Consider the following 20,288-nt stretch of genomic DNA (forward strand, 5'->3'; position numbering starts at 1 on the left):
GTCAAAGCAATTTAATACAGAAAATTGGTATCAGAAATATGGATAGGAAATTTTTCTGAAAAAAAAGTGATTATGATGGTAGAGACATGCTTGAACTAATTTTGTAATCCTCAAATTTGTATGTCAAAATCCTAATGATCAAGCATCCCAAAATGTAACTTTGTTTGGAAATCAGGCCACCTTTTAAAATGAAATGAAGTTAAAATAGTTAAGATGTAATCTGATGGAGTGGGGCTGTAGAGCAAGAAAGATGGCTCAGAAGTTAAAACCATATATTGCTCTTGCAGAGGAACTGGGTTCAATTTCCAGAACCTATATAGTGGTTTACAACCATCCTTGGCCCAATTCAAGAAGATCCAACCCCTTCTGACCTTTACAGGCACCTAGCACAAAGATGGCACACATATATACATTCAGGAAAGATGCAACATAGATAAAATGAATAGACCTAATCTTTGAAAACTGACAACAAAAAAAGATGTAGTCTGGGAGCTGGTGAGCTGTCAGGCACTTGTTGCCAAACCTGACAACTGAAATGTGATACCCAAGACCTATCGTTGTGGAAGGAGAAAACCAACTCTCATAAGTTGTCCTCTGACTTCCACATAGGTGTACACACACACAAGTAATTTTTCAACAAAAAGACATCACAACTAAACATGAAAGCAAGACTGTGTCAGGGAGAATACAGCTATCTGCAAACCAAACTGAAAGGAAGGCCAAAAGAACCAATCCTTCTGGTTCCAGCCTCCAAAACCATGAAGAAAAAAAAGGGGGTGGAGGGCGCTATTATTTTAAGTAGTTACTCTGTGATATTTTGTTACTATCACTAAGGAACTGGTGGAGGCAAAAACTACAAAGTACTTTGTTAGATACTTCCCTGGGGATTTGAGAACTAAGTTGAGAAGCATACACACCAAAATGATGAGTAACTCTCATACTGAAGGGAAAATGGTCACTATAGCAACTACAAACCACCAATCAGACCACATGAGATAGGGTGTGTGTGAGAAAGAGGGGGCGTGGGGGAGAGAGGGAAGGAGGGAACACTGAATTCTCCTGTTAAGTCAGCGCATCAGACATATAAATAATTTCTCCCCATTTTCAATTAAAGAAGTTCAGGCTTAGAGAAATTAAGTGGCTATGGTCAAACAGTTTGGAAGTAGAAACACTGATCAAAGTTTCCCCTCCCCCAACTCCTCTCAGATCCTTCGCACCTCCCAACCCACCGGGCTCCACTAGAATTTAAGATTTCTCAGAAAGAAGAGAAGCACAAAAGGAAAAGGAAAAACAAAGCACTTTGATTCTGAGATATGGAAAAGTTCTGGATTTATCATCACTTACATAAATTAATGCACTAGATTCCTAAACAATGAGGGGATTTTAAGTGAAGCATTATGGCTCACTCCTGTAATATCAGTCAGTATTAGAAAGATAAGATAGAAAGATTACTCTGAATTCAAAGCCAGTCTGAGCTACATAGTGAAGCCTTGTCTCACAACAACACTAAAAGGTGGAAAGAGGAGGAGACTTAAATGAAATGTCTGAAAGAGAGCCTATAGCACACAGAGAATACTAGATAGACTTTACTAACAGTGACCTGTCCAGAACCTCAACTTCTTATTTAACCAGTTCATCAGTGCACTAGTCCATACACAAAGAGTAATAACTATACTCAATTCTGCTTCATGTCTCTAGTACACACACACACACACACACACACAGAGAGAGAGAGAGAGAGAGAGAGAGAGAGAGAGAGAGAGAGAGAGAGAGAGAGAGAGAGAGAGAGAGAGAAGGAAAGGGGGGAAAGCAAACAAACACATGCTAATATCCTCTCTCCCAGCCACACCTGCCTGGCTTTCACATGGGTTCTGGAGATGTGAACTCTAGTTGTCACACTTGCCCATCAAGCATCTTAACTACTGAGGCATCTCTGCAAACCGAAACTGTAAGTTTTTAAGACAAATTACAATATAAGGCTAAAGAAAATAAAATTTTAAAGTGCCTTTCATCAAGTCAATGGCAAAAACTTCACTGAAAATAAAAACAATCTTCCTGAGTTCAAGCCCCAACATTCAGAGGCATTTATCTTTATATTCTCTCCTCACCTGGAAAAAATCCTTCTGGGCAAATTGATAAGAAAAGAATACATTATATATAATACACATTAAACAGATTTTCCTTTCAAATCTACATACAACCAACCTTTTCAATAAAAATCATTTCATAGAACTGAAGAAATGGTTCAATAGTTAAGAGCAGCTGTTACCCTTATAGAGGACCTAAGTTCAATTCCCAGCACTATACTGTATATACCTCTGGCTAAGGGGTTACAACACCTTCTGGCTTCCACTGGCACCAGCATGAATGTGACATAAGAACACATACATGCAACAAATAAATAGATCTGGGGGTGGGGGTTAGTCCATACAAAAATGGGATAAATATATAAATTTATTTTAGGTCTTGAGATATTGTAGCTCTAGGAATTTTATGGTATAAACCTAAATTAATTTCCGTCTTAGAAAAATGTGGTTTTACCTGGGCAGTGGTGGGGAACGTCTTTAATTCCAGCACTTAGGAGACAGAGGCAGCCAGTCTGGTCTACAGAATAAGTTCCAGGACAGTCAGGGCTACACAAAGAAACCGGGGGGGGGGGGGAAGGGGGGGATATGTTTTTAGTGCACAACTAAGAATTTAGAAGTGGTCCACCAAATATAACAAAGTAAATACTATCTATGTAGAACAGAGCTCAGAATAGGAAGCATCAGAGTATTTCCTCAACTGAAGGCATGACCTATCACAAATTATTACTAATGGCCTACATCTTTTGGCTAAGAAATAAAGACAACTTCTTTATAAACATTCCTTTCACAAAATTTCAGTTATCTCTTGGCCCTACTTCTCCATTCACAATTCACCTGGTTAGTAATTATTAGTAATCCACACCTGGTCAAAGGTGAAAATGATGAGCTAGGGACCATTTCATTACTTTCCCCCTTAAATGTGTTAAAGGCATTGTGCTCAGTGTTCCACAAACACAATTAAATGTTCTGGCTTGATAAACTTGCCCAAAATGCTCCATTCTGCTGACTTTTATGTGAATACCATCCCCTAAACAAAATCATTAGAGTTCTGCAATGAAGTGAGCTGGGTCATAGCAGCTGAGTAGCAGTGGACTTAAGATTTAAAAAAAAAAGTCTGCTAAGAAAGCCCACATCCAAACCTTAAAAACTGCACCACCCCTCTATATTGAAGAAAGAGCAGTAAGTGTAACATAGAAGCAATAAAACAAAAATTCTTTGGTACCAAATAACTTAGTTATCAGCCTTGTGAATACAGGGGGAAAGGGGGGAGGGAAGAAAGGTTAATAGTAAATAACTACAGAGATGACCAGAAGAAATTAAAAAGAAAACTGGATTATCTTTACCGCCAGAAGACAATAACATGAAACAGGTAGAAGGGGTACAGAGGCACATGTTCTGTAGCCCCTATAAGATGCATAGTGAGCGTTTCATAGTGACTAGAAGGAGGGTGTGGTTGCACAAGCCTTTATCCCAGTACTCTAAAGGTAGGATAAGCAAGCAAATATCTAAGTTTGAGGCCAGCCTCATCTACAGAGTATTTTCCAGAACAGCCAGAGATACAAAGAGAGACCCTGTCTCAAAAACGAAAAAGAAAAAAATTCAAATTATGCATTGGATTCTGCAGTTCCCTGCCCATATTTCTTTTATTTCAAATCTTAAAAACTCATCTCAGTTTAAAAACCAACTCACGAACCAAAATTAAGTGTGCATCTGTAACACCCACACTCAAACAGTTGAGGCAGGAAAAATCAATAGTCCTAGGCCAGCCTAGGCTGAACAGAGAGTCCCTATCTCAAAATATTTTTATATAAATATATTTTTATGTGTATATATGTTTGTGTATATATATATTTATATATAATATTAAAATATTTTTGAGACAGGGACTCTGTTCAGCCTAGGCTGGCCTAGGACTGATACACACACACACACACACACACACACACACACACACAAAGTACTTAACAATCAAGATTATTTACAAGTCACTATAAGATGGCCAACCCAACAAAAAACATATGTACTGCTGGTTACCCAATCACAGATCCTCCTCCCTCATACTTTGCTCCTTGTTATAGAGCCCACCTCCCATTACGAAGCTGAATGTACACATTATTGCTTTATCTACCACATGGAAAAATGCCTGATCATAGACAAAATGAGCAGAAAGAAAAATTTGTGAAGGCTTTCAGAAATGGTTTATATTCCAAATGAAAGAGGTGTGTGGGCAATTATCATCTTTACTGACTATATCCTCTTCTCACACCCTCTATCAATCTCTCCATAAATCCTTTCAGCTGTACCTGAAAGCATGAAGAATCACTTCAACATTCACTCCTGATCCTCTCTTGCTCTAAACCCTCTCTCCTGGCTGCTACGTTTCTCTTAATAGTAAGGCCTTCCACTGAGAAACCCTGTCTCGAAAAAACAAAAACAAAAACAAAAAAATAGTAAGGGCTGCTTCTCCTTTATCCTCTCACTCTCTTCTCAACAAAGCATCTCGTATGAGCCTTATTTTTATTTTCCCTCTTTTAGGGTACTGGGCGTTGAACCCATGGTCCCACCTATACGGGTAAGCACTCTACATTATTGTAGGTGCCCCGGACCTGCAATAAGTCTTTTAGGTCACTTCTCTGCTCAAAAGCTCCCACAAACATCTCTTCTCACTTAAGTGTAAAACAACAGAAGATCTCACAATACAAGGCCCTGCATGACTTGACTCCCACCACTTTGCTTACTTGCCCTTTATTACTCCGCTCAGCCATGGTGCCTCTTTCAGTTCACTTCTATGAACAACTCAAGCACAAGAGCATTTTCTCACCACTGTTCCCTGTGCTAATCCTCACTCACCTACCTTTTCACTTCCAACTCTCACACTACCTTTAAGACTCAAAGTCATCTTACTAAGACCTCCCCATTCAGCTTGTTACTAACCCAATACAGCCCTTCTCATCCTGTCTACTACTTTATTTTCCCATAATACTTAATATTTCAGACATAATAAAATGTTTACCCGTGTTAATCTGTCTTCTCTCTCATCCTCACTAGAATGTAAGTTCCATGAGCTTTTTTCTCCTCTATTTCCCATACTTAACATTATTATTTTTTTCATATACTACAGGTGCCAAATAAATTAACCATCAATAAGGTGAAAATAAAAGGAATGAGAAAGGGAAATATATCTAAGTTCTTGACAATTTAACATGCTACTGAATTAGACCTGTGAGGTAAATTTCCGCTTGTTGAAGCCATTTTTTAACTAAGGTTTCTGACATTTGAGCACACAGGACCCTGGTAGGAATTTGCATTAAAATAAAATAAAAATAAACACAAGTTAAAAAGAATTAACTAATGAGGCTGAATAACTCAGTATAGAGTACTTGTCTAGCTTCACAAAGTCCTGAGTTTAATTTTTACCCCACCATCCAGAAAAGACTATGTTGGGGAACCTAGCCCATTTGGTAGCATGCTGTCTAGCATCCATCAAGCCCAGGATTCTGCTCCTACCCGCTGAAACACTGGGCATGATGGTACTTGCTTAAAATCACAGCACTCGGAAAGTGGAGGCAAAGACATGTTGACTAAGGAGATGGCTCAGTGGGTAGGAAAAGTGCTTGCCATGCAATCATGAGGACCTGAGCTGAATTCTCAGAACTCACATTTAAAAAGAGGACATGGGGCTAGAGAAATAACTGAATGGTTAAGGTCCTGAGTTAAGTTCTCAGCACCCACAATACGTGGTTCACAACTGTCAGTAATTCCAGTTCCAGCAGATCTGAAGTTCTTTTGGCCTCCATGGGCGCATGAATACATGCAAATGCAAACAGAAACACACTATGGTGCTTACTAGTTAATACCAGCACTGGAGCGGGGGGGGGGGGGATCCCATCTCTGCCCTACCCAGGGGTTCAGACATGTGCATACATGGTTTCTATATGAAAGTCAGAGATCTGAACGCAAATCCTCAGGCACTCACCAACTGAGCTATCTCTTCGGCCACTTATGTTACTATTATTTAGAAAAGAAACAGGGCCTTTCTCTGTTGCATCAGTGGTCTGGAACCCATAATCCTACTATCTCAGCATCTTTCAGTGCTGAGATAACAACTGTGCACTAACCACCATACATGGTTAAGTTTTTAATTTTACACATGAAATACATAACTTACAGAGAGTATAATATTCTACTACCCATATTAATTGTCAACGGCAGAAAAACAACAATTTACTCTGACAAGTGATCACTCCACCTAACCTCTGGACATCATCTTTACATTCATTTATTTGCCCACAACAACCCAGTAAGTGCTACTGTTTAGATCCCATTTAAGGCTGAGAAAAACTAAGTTTTATGATCAGCTCCTTATCAAATGGCTACTAAGCAGCAAGACTAGGGTGTGAATCTGACTACCAATGCAACATACCACATGCAGCCCACAAACATATCATTCTGTCAAAATTGAAATATTATCCAACACACTGCTTATTCCACTTTTTTCTTAAAAATACATTTGTTTATTTGGGATAAGTGTACACGTACATGTCACAGTACAAAGGTGGCGGTCAGAAGAAAATGTACAAAGCCAGTTCTCTCCTACCATCTGGGTGGCAGAAGTCAACTCAGCTTGTCAGGACTGACAGGAAGAACCCACCTCAGCTTCCTGAGTCTTTGAACTGCAGGTGTGCATTCCTACATCTGACTCATCTACCAGTATTGGGGTAGAGGGGTAAGTACTAGAGAGTAAAGCAGGTCCTGTACACATAAGGCAAGCACTCTACCGTTGATCTACATCCATCTAACAAGTTTTGACTGTCATTTCATTTTTTTTTTCAAGGTTTTTCTTTCAAAACTGCTGTTTGAATATCTTTTGTTCTGTGTCATAGCTCAAAGCCCTAACCCCAAATGGCATAAATGTTAGGGCCTGGTTAGATGACTCAGTAGGTATGTGCACTAAGTGTGCAAATATGGGGGTGTGAATTCAAATCCCCAGAACCCAGGCAAAAAAGTGGGCATCTCTTCTTTCCTCAGCCATTGTGCACCATAAGCCCGACTCAGTTTCTCATCGTGTCTTCTCATAAGACTTTCAGAATCAAGTGATTCCTGGCCATGACACAAAAGCAAAATCATCCTATTCCCCAGTGGATTTGAAGTAAAACTGGTAATATCAGGTATAACTCCAAGAAAAGATACTGGAGGAGAACAAAGTTGGGCCTATTAAGAATTCACACATAATGGCAGGACTATGGGTTTATACTGAATCATGATCATCTAGCCTACCAGATGGAGCTGAACGTTTTAAAGCTCTTTAAATTGGAGGGTCTGATTTGCTATTATCTGTTCCACATAGGCTAATTGGTTTTTTCAGTAATGAAATGTGGAACCTTGAAAAAAAAAAGTGGGCATGTTCCCACACAACTGCAACCCTAAAAAAGGGGAAAGAAAACATAGGTGGATCCTGGGACCTCCCTGACCATCCAGCCTAGCTGAAGAGGCAAGCTTCAGTTAGAGAGCCTATCTAAAGATCTAAAGGGAATAAGGCAGAGTGTGATAGAAGACAGGTATGCATACCCAGCATGCTCATGTGCATGTAACACTAACATACACACATAAAGAAAAAGCAACCTTGCAAAGTACCCATTTATTGGTAAGAAAACTTTACATAGAACTTTATTTTCTAAAGTATCCCATGTATACAAAAATATTCAAGGCTACTCACTACAAGGCAATAATAAACTTAATAATCAATTAATGATTATCAGTAAAAAAATGATTAAGATGCCTCTAATCAAGTGTAAACTTGTTTCTCTACTGGGATCTCATAAACACTATTGTCCACAAATTAAGAAGGCAACTTTCTTTTCCTCATCCAGCCCTCTAAATCCATTAGCAGTTCTTATCATTGGAGCCTTCCAAGTACACAGGATCACTTCTTTCTTGACCATGACCCTAAGTCCACACTTTATCAACTAAGATTATTTCAAGAGCCCTACCTATCCGCAAGGTTAAAATCCTCCAAGAGTTTTTCATGAATTAATGACAAAAATCCCAACCCCTAAGTCTAGAGATATGGCTCAAAAGCTAAAAGCATTTGCTGCTCTTCCAGAGGATGCAAACTCTGTTCCCAGCACACATATCAGACAGCTAACAACACCCATAACTTTAGCTCTAAGAGCTCTGACACCCTCTTCTGGCCTCTGCAGACACCAGCACAAATGTGTTAGACACTCAGAGACATATAAATAAAAATACAAATAAATCTTTTAGAGAAAAAAAGAGAAAATCCCAACTTCTCATTTATGCAGTCACATGATCAATCAATTCTTCGTGCATGTAGTCACTGTAATGAACACCTCTTCATAATTCATGCAACACTACATGATCAGCTTCTCACCATGCATGCAATCACTCCATGAACAGCTTCTCATTTACATGCAGTCTCTGTATGATCAGGACCCTGTGACCTCCCAAACATGACCTTTTAAAAGTGATTTTATTTTAAGAAATGAGTGTCCCCTGAATATGACATGGCCATTCTGTTTTATAACCCTCACGATGAACTATGTTCTTACTAAAATTTCTCCCAACTGTGCTGGGGAGATGGCTCAGAGATTAGGAGCACTTTACTGCTATTGCAGAAGAACCAGGTTCAATTTCCAGCACCCACATGGAAGTTCACAACTATCTGTAACTCCATTTCCAGGGGACCCAATATCCTGTTCTAATCTCAGAGGGTACCAGGCAGCTGGTGATTATAGTGGTATATTATTTATGTTTTAATAAACAATGTTTGCCTGAAGATCAGAGTGCAAAATAGCCATACTAGTCGCCATACAGGCCAGGCAGTGGTAGCAAACACCTTTAATCCCGGCCACACTAGTTAGCCACAGAGACCAGACAGTGGTGGTACACGCCTTAATCCCAGCACTAGAGAGGAATTTAAAATGGGAAAAGACAGGTCTCACGCTCAATCTCAGTCTGAGGATTCATGAAGGAAGGATCACCCATTTCAGTCTGAAATAGAGGTAAGAACCCGTGACTGGCTGCTTTACTTCTCTGATCTTCCAGCCTGAACCCTAGTATCTGTCTCTGGGTTCAAACATTAATCGTGCTACAGGTGGTACACTTGCATACATGCAAGCAAAGCATTCATACACTTAGTCCAGCCTCAGACCATGAGAGTGAGTCCGCCCCGACACTGCCTGGAGTGCCAGGACCCAAAGGCCCAGAGATCTAGGAAAGAACCAAACATGACTGGAGGAAAAAAAAAGAAAAAGCCAACATAATGATGCCTAATGATAATCTGCTAAACTACACCAACTGCCATCAGAGTCTCCATCCAATAACTGATGGAAACAGATATAAGGACCCACAGCCAAGCGTTGGGTCAAGCTCAGGGAATCCAGTTCAAGGTAAGTCTTCAAGCCAGGGAAGTCAAGGACATCACAAGGGGACATAGGAGCTCACAGACCCAGGACCAACAGTCAGAAAGCCTGCGTGGGACTGACCTAGGTCCTCTACATATGTGTGATAGTTGTGTAACTTGGTCTTCTTGTGGGAGCAGGGGCTGTCCCTAACATTTTGACTGGCTTTTGTGAACCTATTCCTCATACTGGGTTGCCTTTCCCAACCTTTATACAATGGGAGGAGCTTAGTCCTACAGCAACTATGCCTGCCCCTTTCTGAACAGAAACAGATGAGTGGGGGAGTGGGGCAAAGGAGGAGAATGGGAGGAGAGGATGGAGGGGAAACTGGTCTAAATGTAAGATAAATTAATAAATTTAATTAATTTAAATAATTTATATAATTTAAATAATAAATTATAAACAAATTTATATAATTTATATAATTTAAATAATAAATTATAAACAAATTTATATAATTTAAATAATAAATAAATTAATTTATTAATTAAATTTAAGGAAAAACATTCATGTACATGAACTAATCTTTAATCCCAGCACTCGAGAGGCAGAGGCAGGCAGATCTCTGTGAGTTCGAGGCCAGCCTGGTCTACAAGAACTAGTTCCAGGACAGCTAGGGCTATCACACAGAGAAACCCTGTCTCAAAAAAACAAAAACAAAAAAAACTAAAATAAATTAAAATAAAAATTCTCACAACTACCTCATCAGGAAAGGCTATCTCAATGTCACCATACAGCAGAGTTTTTTGACAACCTGACACATCACAAATGCTGTCAATACATTACCATGTATATTTATGCTTATAGCACTTACCAGTATCTGAAATTAAACTTGTGTCTCTCATCTGTGATTCCCCCCCCCCCCCATAAAGACTGGTGCTAGAAGCTTGCTAACCAGCCAGTCTAGCTGAAATCATTGAGCTTCAGGTTCAGGTAAGAGGTCCTTGTCTCAAAAAATAAGGTGGAGAGGGGTTGGGAGAAGATCAGTAAGTAAAGCACTTGCCATGCAACTATGAGGATCTGAGATCAAAACCCTAGAATCCCTGACAAAGGCAAGAGCAATAGTGCACCTAGCAGAAGGGAGACAGGAGAATTCCCAGGAGTTCATGGGTCAGAAAGCCAGGTTTATTCATCAGTGAACAACAAAAAAGACTGTCTCAAACAAGGTAGAAGGTGGTCTTCTAACCTTCATATGTGGGTCTGCCCATGTCTACACATGCACATACATATACATGGACCACACAACTGAGATAACTGTTAAATATCTTAGAGCAAGTTAGCAGCATAAATATGAATCTCATTATGTACACAATGAAATTAACCCTAAAAACTCTCTTTAGGAGATAGAATCTAAGCACTGCCCCCTGAGCCATATTTCTCTCTAGTCCCCTATATTGTCTTATATTGTTTTACTTTAAAAGAGACTATACATAGGACATGAGAGGTAGCTCAGAGGTTAAGAGCACTTCCTACATGAGTTTGAAACCAGTATGATCTACATAGCAAGTTCAAGGATGAGCCAAATATTGAGAGAGAGAGAGAGAGAGAGAGAGAGAGAGAGAGAGAGAGAGAGAGAGAGAGAGAGAGAGAGAGAGAGAGAGAGAGAGAAGGAAAGAGGGAGAGATTGAGAGATTTTTAGTACCTATTGTGTTGGCTTTACAAAAATAGAATTAAAAAAAGCAAGCAAACAAATCTTGGGCCTAGGGATAATTCACTTGGTGGGCTGCTTACCTAGCATGAGGTAAGTCCTAAGTTTGATCTGAAGAAACACATACCACATACAGCATAATGGGGAGCCTATAGTCTCAGCATTTGGGAGGCAGATGAAAACTGGTTGCCATAAGCTTGTCTGGCTTCATAGTGACAACCCCCCGCCAAAAAGAAAAAGTATGGTGGGGCATGCACAATCCTTACGTATTTGATGGTATAATTCAAAGTAGTTTTATAAATATTATAGACTGTGCTACATTTATCATTACTAATTATATTCTAAATAAGAGTATAGTTGTTGGTTTTTTTTTTTCATTTTTATTTTATGTGTTTGGGTGTTTTGACTTTACGTATGTTTGCACACCATGTATATACATTGCCTGTGTAGCCACAAGAAGAAATCAGATGTTCTGGGATCGGGATTAAAGACCATTGTGAACTTCCATGTGAGTGTTAGAAATCAAACCCTGCCCTCTGGAAGAACAGCAAGTGTTCTTGACTGCTGAGGCAACTCTCCAGTCCCAGAAGTATATAGATATCATTAAAATTGAGGCTGAACTTAATGATGAATCCCTGTAATCCCATCAGCACTCAAAAAGTTGGTGCATTAACATAAAGGAATCTTGGGGCCAGCCTTGGCTAAACAGTGAGTTCAAGGCCAGCATAGGACACGATACACAAGTCCTCTGGAAGAGCAACCTGTCCTCTTAACCACTGAGTCATCTACCCAGCTGCGTGGATTATTTTTTTCTTGTACTACTGTTGCTAATGCTGCTGTGGGATTTAACCAAGACCCTGCCGTGTTATCTCCTGGAAAGTGTTCTGAAAGTATTCTTCTCAAGTGGTATTATATTGACAGAGTGCATGATCTGTCTTAATTATTTTAATTTATTTTTATTTTATTTTACTTGCATTAGTGTTATGACTACATGTATGCTTGTGTGGGGGTGTCAGATCTTGGCGTTATAGACAGTTGTAAGCTGCCATGTGGGTGCTGAAAATGGAAGCTCAACCAGTCTTAATTTTTAAATTCACAGCTCACAACTGACTCTATCTCCAGTTCCAAGTGACCTGGTACCCTCACTCTGACATTCATGCAGGCAAAACACCAATACATACAAAAGTAACTTTTGGGGGGGGTGTTACAAGTAGTTTTTGGAGCCTGTCCTGGAACTAGATCTTGTAAACCAGGCTGGCCTTGAACTCACAAAGATCCACCAGCCTCTGCCTCCCAAGTGCTGGGATTAATGGTGTGCAGCACCACCACCCTGCTCAAAAATAACTTTTTAAATAAATAACCATAATGTTTAATAAATAGACACTAAGACTCCTTTTAATCCCAGCATTCAGGAGACAGAAACAGGCAGATCTCTGAGTTCAAGGCCAGCAAGTTCCAGGTCTCTCTACAAAGAGAGACCCTGTCTCAAAAAAACAAAACAAAACAAAACAAAAAATTAGTAGTAATAATAAATTAAATAAATAGAATAAAATAAAATTTAAAATAAACTCTCTGCAAAGCTCTTTCTACAAGTTCTCCTATGGCTATGGGAATCTGTGTACATGTACAAGTGTGTGTGTGTGTGTGTGTGTGTGTGTGTATACAATCAGGGTGGGAGGGAGAAAATGAATAAATAAATAAAATTTAAAACAAAAAGACTCCCTGCAAAGATCTTTCTACAAGTTCTCCTATGGCTATGAGAATCTGTGTACACGTACAAGAGTGTGTGTGTGTGTGTGTGTGTGTGTGTGTGTGTGTGTACAATCGGGGTGGGAGGGAGGGAGAAAATGAGAAGAAAGAGGAGGAGATAGGTCGATGGAAGCTCCATTAAAGAAAGTAGATCCGACATACAGCAGGCACCTAAAAAAAGTGGACTGGATTTCTCTGAAGCCCAGATCTGAATGCTACTACTACAAGGCCAGCAGAGACTGCCTGCTTGGTTAACTCTTTAGTAACCATGTACAAGCACCTCTCCATTTAATTCTAAACAACTCAACAAGTGCAGCTTATTGTTTTGTAATACTTAACCTAAAGAAGTCTTTTAAAAGCCCGGGACATAAAACAAAGGGAAATAAACACATTTTTGAATCATTTCACGTCACTAAGTTAAAACCTTACTTAGGTTAACCCTTTCAGCAAATTCTTTTAATATACTATTTATAATGTGAGAAAGTCAAAATGATCTCTGATTTGTACCATTAATGCCCCTCTAGGACTTTACTCTGCTAAAGCAGACTCTTCCATTTAACAATGAAAGCTTTTCACTTTAAAAAAAAAAAAAGTCTAAGATGCTACAACCCGCTTTTCTTCCTCATATTTTATAAATGAAGGGTTTAGGAAAAAACACTTTTTCCAAGCTTCAAAACAAGCACCTACAATTACAACAATTACCCTTCTGCTTAATAAACAAGCAGTTTTTCCCCAACTTTTTATCCTTAATGAAGCTGATCAGATTTTTTTTTTTTTTTTTTTTTTTGCTCCTGGTGCTGAAAAAAGCACCACTGATGTCTGCTTTTGTTGCTCTAGTAACTAATAAACAGGCTTAAATGGTGGCTTAATCATGGTCTCAAGGTACCAAAGAATTTTTATTTTAAAATAAAGAATTTTTTTAAAGATTTTCAACATGGGGGTAAGTGAAGAGCAGATGAACTAACTAGAGGTCAGGCTGTAACTTCCCATACAGACCAGTTAAATAATTGCTTTTGTGTTTGTTTCTTTATTCCATGACAGTAAACCATCCACCACTCAGAACCCACAAAATAGTCTCTTCTAACATCTCACAAAACTTCGGAATAATAAAACTCACAGAGTTACGATTTAAGACAAGACCAAGAACAGACTGCTATGCAACTACAAACTGCACTGAGGATGCCCCTAGGAAAAACCCAGACTTTCTTCGAACCATATGAAAACCACTGCAAAAGCAAATCAATTTTTATTGTGAAAAGAATTATCATTCCAAAAAAAAAAATCTACAATGAAGTGTGAAATAATCTTAAATGTGTTCAGAAGACAATGCAAAACTTGATGCCCCTTGTTTGCATGTAATATCATACTCAAATATAAAAAAAATTCTACACATCTGAATCAGGAGATTTCTGTCCTAGTTAAATTAAACTTACACTAGTTATTTAAAAAATGATTTACCAAAAAGGTTTTAATAAAAATAGGAACTGGTGGTCAAGTGAGGTTGCACACACACATTTAATCCTAGAACTTGAGAGGAAAAGTTCATCTCTGGGTTCAAGACCAGCCTAGTTCTACAAAGTTATGATACAGTCACATAGTAAGATCCCGTCCCCCTTAAAAAATAAAATAAACATAAACACTTACTCTGGAGAGATAGCATAGTGGTTAAGATTCCTGCTCTTCCAGAGGACCAGAGTTCAGGTCCTAGAACGCACAGTGAGAGGCTCAACCACCTGTAACTATAGTTCCAGGGCATCTAATACCCTCTTGTGGCTTCCATAGGCATGCCAACATGTGTATAGCATATTCATATTCTCTCTCTCTCTCTGTCGTCTCCCTCAAACACACACACATACCCCACTATATACTTAAATTAAGTCTTGGGCCTTTAAAAAAAACAGGTTTTAATAAGAGTAACATACATGGGAGCCCAAGAAATGACACACCTGATAAAGGGGCCTGCTGTCAAAGTCTGATAAACTAAGCCTGTTCCTGGGTTTCACATGGAAAGAAAGTGAGGGAATCAACTCTTTTAAGTTGTCTTGACCTCCATACAAATACCCATGTACTATAAATAAAATTTAAACATAATATATTGGCAAAAAAAAACACTTCTATTAATGGACTCCCTCACACAATCACTTTGCTTTCATGCCCTTCTCTATGGAATAAATTAAGATGTTGCAGGAGGGCATACTTTATATAACAGAATCTTGACTTTCACTAACTTCCCATTTCTCAACTCATCCCATGGTTCCCTTCTCTTCCTCCTCTAACAAACACCCCTAAAATTCTAAACTTCATCTACAGAAAAATTACAGACATCTTTATGAAGATAAAAAACAAACAGTTTGAAGCTGTATTTGGTTAGCAGTTGGAAATAGAAATGGAAGAAAAGATGAGAGTTACAGAAAAACAGGACATGAGAGACAGAAGCAATAAATAAACAACATGTTTATGTGTAACTTTCTAATCATTTAGCCATTTTTCATTAAAAACATAAAATTAAAATGTGGCCAGTGAGGAAGTTCAACAAGTAAAGATACCTGTTGCCAAGCCTGAGAACTTAAATTTGATCCCTGAAACCCAAGTGGATGTAGGGAAGAACCAATTCCATCGAACTGTCCTCTGACCTCTGCAAGTCTCCCTAATACACACAAATAAACAAATCTTTAAAAATTATATATATATATATATGTATGTATGTATGTATACACACACATACAGAAAAAGAGAGAAAGGAAGAGGGAAGGAGGGAGGGACGGAGGGAGGGACGGAGGGAGGGAGGGAGAGAGGGAGAGAGGGAGGGTCGGAAAGCCTAAAATTGCCAAGCAAGGCAGCTTATGATTATAAGGCAGGCAGACCTGACTTTCAGGCCTGTCAGTGTTATATTGTGAGGGTCTGTCTTTAAAAAGCTTAAAATAACTACAAGAAAAATTATTTCTCAATAAAGTACAAATTTGCATTCATAAAACAATATAGGCAAATTGCCACTACTGTTGGTTGTCCACCAGAACTAGATAGTAAGACACTATTGCTGTAGATACCACATGCTCTAGTTGGAGGACATTTAAAAATAATAATAATAGTAATAATAATAATAATAATAATAATAAGCTAGAACTAAGATGAAAGCTTCTACTCTGCTGAATACAAGCTAAGGAAGCACTGTCACCGAGTCTTAACTCAGCTGTGGCACCTGCATGCTATACTACTATGCAGACAGTTAACATGTACCCTCTGACGTGGGTAACCAAATGTTTTCTCATTGGATTTGAGGCCTGTTCTACATCTAATAGTGTAAACTAAAGCCCATGATGAAGGATATTATAGGCCCTAATTGGAGAAGTCAATAATTCGTTTTGCTAAATGTACATGTTGTTTCCATCAAAATGCTCTCTAAACGTTTATGGATTTGTTTGTTTGTTTGTGAGGCAAGGTTTCTCTGTGTAGCTTTGACTGTTTTGGAACTAGCTCTGTATACCAGGCTGGCCTCGAACTCACAGAGATCCTCCTGCCTCTGCCTCTTGAGTGCTGGGATTAGAGGTGTGTGCCACCATCGCCTGGCTAACATTTATGTTTACACCCACAAATTAATGCTGCTGTCAGCTTTGTCAGCTCTTTTTGCAGTTACAGTGGTTAACTGCGGAGACTCATAACTGATCAAGGTGCAGAAGATAAATGACTACTGAATAGTCATAAAGGTAACAGCTGTATCATTCCCCAACTCCCAAACAAACTCAAGGAATACCAGGAAGAGGGGAGCAGAGAGCCAGTAGAATACTGTGGAGCATTGTCTTTCAAGCCTGACACAGACAGCAGTTGAACTCACAGCAGCAGGGTTAACTGAGCAAGACCTGCAGAAAACTGGACCCAGTCAACACCCTGCCACGGAGGTAGGAGAAGCACATGAGGCACACTCTTGTCCAATGATCAACAGACAGTTAATAATTGCTGGGGGGTAGGGGGGTAAAAAGACTTCCTTTAGTGGCATAGCTCTATATTTCACACTCATACAAGCAACTCTAATTAATGAAGCTCACTGAGCCATTAAAAAAAAAAAGACATGAAAATGAAGAGGGACTACTTAGGAAGAGGATGGTGAACAGTAGGATGAGAAAAAGGGATAGTGGGGATATATGCTCAAAATGTTATATAGATATATGAATACGTCATGATGAAATTGGACATGGTGGTACATAGCTTTAACCCGAGCACTAGAGGCAGAGGCAAGTGGATCTGTGAGTTTGAGTCCAGCCTGGTCTACAAAGTGAGTTCCAGGTCAGTCAGGGCTACTCGGAAAAACTCTGCTGCCCAATAAATAATAAGACTAAACCCACCATGAATGTCAGGAAAATTCACTATCACTAAGCTATTTCCTCTGTCCCCCACCTCACCTGTCCACCACCCCCGAAAAAAAAAATTTTTTTTTATCTTGAGGCAGGTTCTCATTTCTCAAACTAGAACTTGAACTTGTGTGGTGAAGGCTAGTCACAAACTTATGGTCCTCTTGCTTCCACCTATGCTCTTCTAGATGACCTGGGTCCAATTTCCCTCAAGACACCTCACAACTAACTTTAAGCTGCGCGGTGGTGGCGCACACCTTTAATCCCAGCACTCAGGAGCCAGAGGCAGGCGGATCTCTGTGAGTTCGAGACCAGCCTGGTCTACAAGAGCTAGTTCCAGGATAGGCTCCAAAACCACAGAGAAACCCTGTCTTGAAAAAACAAAAAAAAAAAAAAAAAAAAAACTCCAGTCCCAGGGAATCAAACTGCCTCTTCTGGCCTCAGGTGACACCAGGAAAGCATGTGGCACAAACATATATTCAGGTAAGAAAGTAAATCACCTATACACATAAAAATGCTGGAAGAGATAGGTGTGGCAGCACACACTTTAATCCCAGTACTCTAAAGGCAAGAGGCAGGCAGATCTCTGTGAGTTCAAGGCCAGCCAGCCAGGACAACACAGTGATACTCTGGTTTGTTTGTTTGTTTGTTTGTTTTTTTAATTTGTTTTTTGGAGACAGGGTTTCTCTGTACCTTTGGAGCCTGTCCTAGAACTCACTTTGTAGGCCAGGCTGGCCTTGAACTCTCAGAGATCCTCCTGCCTCTGCTTTCCAAGTGCTGGAATTAAAGGCATGTACCACCACTGCCTGGTGAGACTATCTTAAAAAAAAAAAATCAGACGCTTTTGGCGCAGGCCTTTAATCCCAGTTCTTAGGAGGCAGAGGCAGGCAGATCTCTGTGAGTTCAAGACCACCCTGGTCTACAGAGTGAGTTCCAGAACAGTCAAGACAAACCATATCTCGAAAAACCAAAGCAAAAAACCAAAACGCACAAACAAGTAAATAAATGAGAAAATTATATCACAACATAATCCAAAATTAGGCTCACCCTCCTAATCTCTCACCAGTTATCCCCAGAGACCTTGAAGGAGGTAGCCTATATTTGACAGCATCCTCTAAATATCAAGGTTAGGGAAAAAGAACTATCCTGATCTGGATTAGGATCAGTAAATATTAGGATTGGGGAAATACAATGAGATCACATAGGCAATAAGAAACTCTGGTAATAAGGAAAGCCTAAACAATTCTCTTAAAACTGTCAATAAATTCTTTGCTTTATTTCCCAACAGTAGTAAAGGGTCAATAGTAAAATCACAAGACATTTGGTAGCACACAGGCCACTGACAATGTCAGAAGTCTCAACAGCTCCTGCTTATCCAGAAAGAAAGAAAATGAGATAAGGAGCTCAACAGAAAGGATGGGCAGGTAAGATGGCCCAGCAGGTAAAGAAAGGCCTGCCATCAAGCCTATGTTCAATCCCTTCACTCTCCAGGACCCATATGATGGAAAAGAACCAACTCCTACAGATGTCCTCTGACCACACAGATGCTGTGCATACAGAGGCAAACAGGTATGCACACACACAAGTAAATAAATGCCCACAAAAAAAATGTATTTTATTTTATTTTTTTCGAAACAGGATTTCTCTGTATAACAGACCTTGCTGTACTGGAACTCACTTTGTAGACCAGACTGGCCTCGAACTTACAGAGATTTGCCTGCCTGTTTCCCGAGTACTGTTATTAAAGGTGTATACCACCATACCTGGGGAAAAAAATTCATTAAAAAAAAAAGAGCCAACCATGTGGTTCAAGCCTTTAATCCCAACCAAGCACACTGGATGTAGGCAGATCTCTGTAAATTCAAGGACAGCCAGGGCTATGTAGAGACTCTGTCTTGAGAGGGGGGAGGGGGGGAAAGGAGAGGAACTAACTGTAGGAGTATAAAGGGCTATTAGAGAGGCTAATAAATGGACAACATAGAAAAGATATAAGCAAAATAAGAGTAATGTAGTCAAAAGATAAAAAAGAGAAAATTCCTAATATAAACTACCTTGTGGAATCTACACTTCACCAACCTTTTTAAAAGGCACCCACAAAACATAAACCAAAGCATACCCAAAAATCTTTCTAACTCCTTACAATAGTGTTGAAAATGCAGTCACCATGTAGAAGTGAACGGTATAATCATCTTCTTCATCTGGGTCCTGGTCTACTTGAGAGTGTCTGTTCCAGGTTTCAATAAACCGGAGCACACAGCTTTTGGAAGTACATTCCTTTAAGTTACATTTTTTAGGATTTTATTTATTATCATTGTGTATGTGTGTGATGTATGCCTGTGTGCCACAACTCATGTGTAAAGGTCAAAGGACAACTTTCCTTCCACCTTTATGTGGATTCCAGAGATCAAACTTAGGTTGCCAGGCTTACATCACTAGCCCAAATGACTTTACACAAGTCATCTCAATCCTTTTGTTATTTTTAAGTATCATTACTATTTATTATTTGTAGGGAGAAGGGTGGGTGGTGTGCATATGTAGTAGTGCCTGTCCTGGAACTTTCTATGTAGACCAAACTGACCTCAAACTCAGAGATCCACCTACCTTTGCCTCCTGAAAGTTGGGATTAAAGGTGTGTGTCATTATACCTCGCTAAGTATATTCTTTTTTTTTTTTTTTTTTTTTTTTTTTTTGATTTTTCGAGACAGGGTTTCTCTGTGGTTTTGGAGCCTGTCCTGGAACTAACTCTTGTAGACCAGGCTGGTCTCGAACTCACAGAGATCCGCCTGCTTCTGCCTCCCAAGTGCTGGGTGGGATTAAAGGCGTGCGCCACAGCTTCGCTAAGTATATTCTTAATTACATTTAAGGTACTGATGTTTGTGAAATTTTACTCAATAAATTCAAGAAAAAGCCAGGCGGTGGTGGCGCACGCCTTTAATCCCAGCACTCGGGAGGCAGAGGCAGGCGGATCTCTGTGAGTTCGAGGCCAGCCTGGTCTACAAGAGCTAGTTCCAGGACAGGAACCAAAAAGCTATGGAGA

At 39.5% G+C, this 20,288-nt stretch overlaps 1 protein-coding gene and 1 pseudogene across 1 annotated transcript in view; one reads left to right on the forward strand and one right to left on the reverse strand.

Moving 5' to 3' along the window:
• Positions 1 to 20,288, reverse strand: part of Kmt2c (lysine methyltransferase 2C) — a 226,539-nt gene that overhangs the window by 188,909 nt on the left and 17,342 nt on the right.
• LOC130877306 (60S ribosomal protein L39-like) lies at positions 4,642 to 7,319 on the forward strand (annotated as a pseudogene).

Source organism: Chionomys nivalis, chromosome 1, assembly GCF_950005125.1.
Source record: "Chionomys nivalis chromosome 1, mChiNiv1.1, whole genome shotgun sequence".
NCBI classification, from domain to species: domain Eukaryota; kingdom Metazoa; phylum Chordata; class Mammalia; order Rodentia; family Cricetidae; genus Chionomys; species Chionomys nivalis.